Genomic DNA, 5000 nt, shown 5'->3' on the forward strand with positions numbered 1-5000 from the left:
TTTCAACCCGCTCGGTCTCTGCGGGGCGCCTCCACGCTTAGGCGCCCCAATGAACCGTGTTTCACCGGCTTTACGGCTGGGGATTTCAACCCGCGCGGCTACCCGCATCGGCCTTACGGGCGAAACTCCACGCGGAGTCACCCTGCCCGACCGCTTTTCGCCGGCTTTACGGCTGGGGATTTCAACCCGCATCGGTCTTACGGGCGCCTCCACGCTTAGACGCCCTGCCCCACCGTGTTTCGCCGGTTCTACGGCTGGGGATTTCAACCCGCGTGGTCCGTGTTTTTCGGTAACATATTCGTGTTCCTTGCCCCCGAATCGTGTCTTTTGTCCCCGCTGCACCGTGTTTTTTGCCCCCGCTCAACCGTGTTCTTTGCCCCCGCTCAACCGTGCTTACTGCCCCCGCTCAACCGTGCTTTTTCGGTAACATAATCGTGTTTTCGGGTAACATAATCTTGTTTTTCGGGCCATTTTACACCGACGGAGGCACCCACAGGGGCCATGTACACCCCGCTTGGCATGTACATGAGGGGCTGCCTCTTCCAAAAATCCTTCCCCCCTATAGGGGAATATGCATTTTGGGTCTCCAGCCACGCCCAGGGTTACCACCCCCTGGAAATCCCCCAGGTTTACCCCCCATTTTATGTGGATGCATAGATTCAGACCGCCCTGCTCCACCGCTTTTGGCCATTTTTGCCCAACGTTAGCCGCTTCGGCTTGCCGCTGGACTGTTTTCGGGCCTTTTTCACCGACGCTTGGCCGTATCCGCTTAGTTTTCCCCAACGCTTGGCCGCATCCGCTTAGTTTTCCCCCGCTGGACTGTTTTCGGGTCACTTTTGCCCAACGTTAGCGGCTTCCGCTTGCCGCTGGACTGTTTTCGGGCCCTTTTTCACCGACCCTTGGCCGTATCCGCTTAGTTTTCCCCAACTCGTGGCCGCATCCGCTTAGTTTTCCCCCGCTGAACTGTTTTCGGGTCACTTTTGCCCAACGTTAGCCGCTTCCGCTTGCCGCTGGGATGTTTTCGGGCCATTTTTCCCCAACACTTGGCCGTATCCGCTTAGTTTTCCCCAACGCGTGGCCGCATCCGCTTAGTTTTCCCCCGCTGAACTGTTTTCGGGTCAGTTTTGCCCAACGTTAGCCGCTTCCGCTTGCCGCTGGACTGTTTTCGGGCCAATTTCCACCGACTCTTGGCCGTATCCGCTTAGTTTTCCCCAACGCGTGGCCGCATCCGCTTAGTTTTCCCCCGCTGAACTGTTTTCGGGTCAGTTTTGCCCAACGTTAGCCGCTTCCGCTTGCCGCTGGACTGTTTTCGGGCCAATTTCCACCGACTCTTGGCCGTATCCGCTTAGTTTTCCCCAACGCGTGGCCGCATCCGCTTAGTTTTCCCCCGCTGAACTGTTTTCGGGTCACTTTTGCCCAACGTTAGCCGCTTTCGCTTGCCGCTGGGCTGTTTTCGGGCCAATTTCCACCGACACTTGGCCGGATCCGCTTAGTTTTCCCCAACGCGTGGCCGCATCCGCTTAGTTTTCCCCCGCTTAACTGTTTTCGGGTCACTTTTCCCCAACGTTAGCCGCTTCCGCTTGCCGCTGGGCTGTTTTCGGGCCATTTTTCCCCAACACTTGGCCGTATCCGCTTAGTTTTCCCCAACGCGTGGCCGCATCCGCTTAGTTTTCCCCCGCTGAACTGTTTTCGGGTCACTTTTGCCCAACGTTAGCCGCTTCCGCTTGGCACTGGACTGTTTTCGGGCCAATTTCCACCGACTCTGGGCCGGATCCGCTTAGTTTTCCCCAACGCTTGGCTGCATCCGCTTAATTTTCCCCAGCTGAACTGTTTTCGGGTCACTTTGTCCCAACGTTAGCCGTTTCCGCTTGCCGCTGGACTGTTTTCGGGCCATTTTCCACCGACTCTTGGCCGTATCCGCTTGGTTTTCCCCAACGCTTGGCTGCTTCCGCTTAATTTCCCCCAGCTGAACTGTTTTCGGGTCACTTTTGCCCAACGTTAGCCGTTTCCGCTTGCCGCTGGACTGTTTTCGGGCCATTTTTCACCGACACTTGGCCGTATCCGCTTAGTTTTCGCCAACAATTGGCTGCATCCGCTTAATTTTCCAAGCTATACTGCTTTCGGGTCAGTTTTGCCCAACGTTAGCCGCTTCCGCTTGCCGCTGGGCTGTTTTCGGGCCATTTTCCACCCACGCTGGCACCGACGGGGCCATGTACACCCACGCGCGTGTACATGAGGGGGCACCCATTTTTGAAAACCTTGCCCCCCTATAGGGGAATATGCATTTTGAGGCTCTAGCCACGCCCAGGGTTACCACCCCCTGAAAATCCCCCAAGTCAAAATCACCCATGTAAAATATTCAAAAAAATCTCAAAAAATCACAAAAAATTTATAAAACCAAATAAATTCAAAAAAAAAAAAAAAATTCAAAAATTCAAAAAAAATTCAAAAAATTCAAAAAAATTCAAAAAAATTCAAAAATTTCAAAAATTCAAAAAAAGTCCAAAAACCCAAAAAAACTTCAAAAATTTCAAATATTCAAAAAAATTTCAAAAAAAATTTCAAAAATTTGCCCCGCTGAACTTTTTTCGGGTCAGTTTTGCCCAACGTTAGCCGCTTCCGCTTGCCGCTGGACTGTTTTCGGGCCAATTTCCACCGACTCTTGGCCGTATCCGCTTAGTTTTCCCCAACGCGTGGCCGCATCCGCTTAGTTTTACCCCGCTGAACTGTTTTCGGGTCACTTTTGCCCAACGTTAGCCGCTTCCGCTTGCCGCTGGGCTGTTTTCGGGCCAATTTCCACCGACACTTGGCCGCATCCGCTTAGTTTTCCCCAACGCGTGGCCGCATCCGCTTAGTTTTCCCCCGCTTAACTATTTTCGGGTCACTTTTCCCCAACGTTAGCCGCTTCCGCTTGCCGCTGGGCTGTTTTCGGGCCATTTTTCCCCAACACTTGGCCGTATCCGCTTAGTTTTCCCCAACGCGTGGCCGCATCCGCTTAGTTTTCCCCCGCTGAACTGTTTTCGGGTCACTTTTCCCCAACGTTAGCCGCTTCCGCTTGCCGCTGGGCTGTTTTCGGGCCAATTTCCACCGACTCTGGGTCGGATCCGCTTAGTTTTCCCCAACGCTTGGCTGCATCCGCTTAATTTTCCCCAGCTGAACTGTTTTCGGGTCACTTTGTCCCAACGTTAGCCGTTTCCGCTTGCCGCTGGACTGTTTTCGGGCCATTTTCCACCGACTCTTGGCCGTATCCGCTTGGTTTTGCCCAACGCTTGGCTGCTTCCGCTTAATTTCCCCCAGCTGAACTGTTTTCGGGTCACTTTTGCCCAACGTTAGCCGTTTCCGCTTGCCGCTGGACTGTTTTCGGGCCATTTTTCACCGTCACTTGGCCGTATCCGCTTAGTTTTCGCCAACAATTGGCTGCATCCGCTTAATTTTCCAAGCTATACTGCTTTCGGGTCAGTTTTGCCCAACGTTAGCCGCTTCCGCTTGCCGCTGGGCTGTTTTCGGGCCATTTTCCACCCACGCTGGCACCGACGGGGCCATGTACACCCACGCGCGTGTACATGAGGGGGCACCCATTTTTGAAAACCTTGCCCCCCTATAGGGGAATATGCATTTTGAGGCTCTAGCCACGCCCAGGGTTACCACCCCCTGAAAATCCCCCAAGTCGAAATCACCCATGTAAAATATTCAAAAAAATCTCAAAAAATCACAAAAAATTTATAAAATCAAATAAATTCAAAAAAAAAAAAAAAATTCAAAAATTCAAAAAAAATTCAAAAAATTCAAAAAAATTCAAAAAAATTCAAAAAATTCAAAAATTCAAAAAAAGTCCAAAAACCCAAAAAAACTTCAAAAATTTCAAAAATTCAAAAAAATTTCAAAATTTCAAAAAAAATTTCAAAAATTTGCCCCGCTGAACTGTTTTCGGGTCACTTTTGCCCAACGTTAGCCGCTTCCGCTTGCCGCTGGACTGTTTTCGGGCCTATTTCCACCGACTCTTGGCCGTATCCGCTTAGTTTTCCCCAACGCGTGGCCGCATCCGCTTAGTTTTCCCCCGCTTAACTGTTTTCGGGTCACTTTTCCCCAACGTTAGCTGCTTCCGCTTGCCGCTGGGCTGTTTTCGGGCCATTTTTCCCCAACACTTGGCTGGATCCGCTTAGTTTTCCCCAACGCGTGGCCGCATCCGCTTAGTTTTCCCCCGCTGAACTGTTTTCGGGTCACTTTTTCCCAACGTTAGCCGCTTCCGCTTGCCGCTGGACTGTTTTCGGGCCAATTTCCACCGACTCTGGGCCGGATCCGCTTTGTTTTCCCCAACGCGTGGCCGCATCCGCTTAGTTTTCCCCCGCTTAACTGTTTTCGGGTCACTTTTCCCCAACGTTAGCCGCTTCCGCTTGCCGCTGGGCTGTTTTCGGGCCAATTTCCACCGACTCTTGGCCGGATCCGCTTAATTTTCCCCAGCTGAACTGTTTTCGGGTCATTTTAGCCCGACGGGGGCACCGACGGGACTGTTTTCGGGCCATTTTGCACCGACGCTTGGCCGCATGCGCTCAGTTTTGGGGCCATTTTTCACTGACGGCTGGCCGCATCCGCTTAGTTGCCCCCGCTTTGCTGATTTTTGCGCCGTTTTTTTTGTTGAACTTCAGGTTTCAAACTTCCAATTTTTTTTCCAAACTGCAGATTTCATATTTTATATTTTTAATAAATTTGAACTTTTTCAAAATATAAAAAAAGTATTGCCTACATCCATAATTTGGATCGCGTACAATCCGGAAGTTTGAGAAATGGTCCACACCGGGTGTGAACCATCCAATCCGAAAAAAGTGGGAATTTTTACAAGCCGGAAAAACTGGAGTTTCAATGGCTCTTTGGACGGTTGTAATTCATTTGGACCAAAAATTGTCCAACCCACTTGCATAAGATCCGAAATTGTCCAACCCAATTTTCTTTTTCCAAACTCCAAACTTCATATTTTATATTTTTAATAAATTTGAATTTTT

Source organism: Carex rostrata, unplaced genomic scaffold (assembly GCF_964058835.1).
Source record: "Carex rostrata unplaced genomic scaffold, lpCarRost1.2 SCAFFOLD_36, whole genome shotgun sequence".
NCBI lineage: Eukaryota > Viridiplantae > Streptophyta > Magnoliopsida > Poales > Cyperaceae > Carex > Carex rostrata.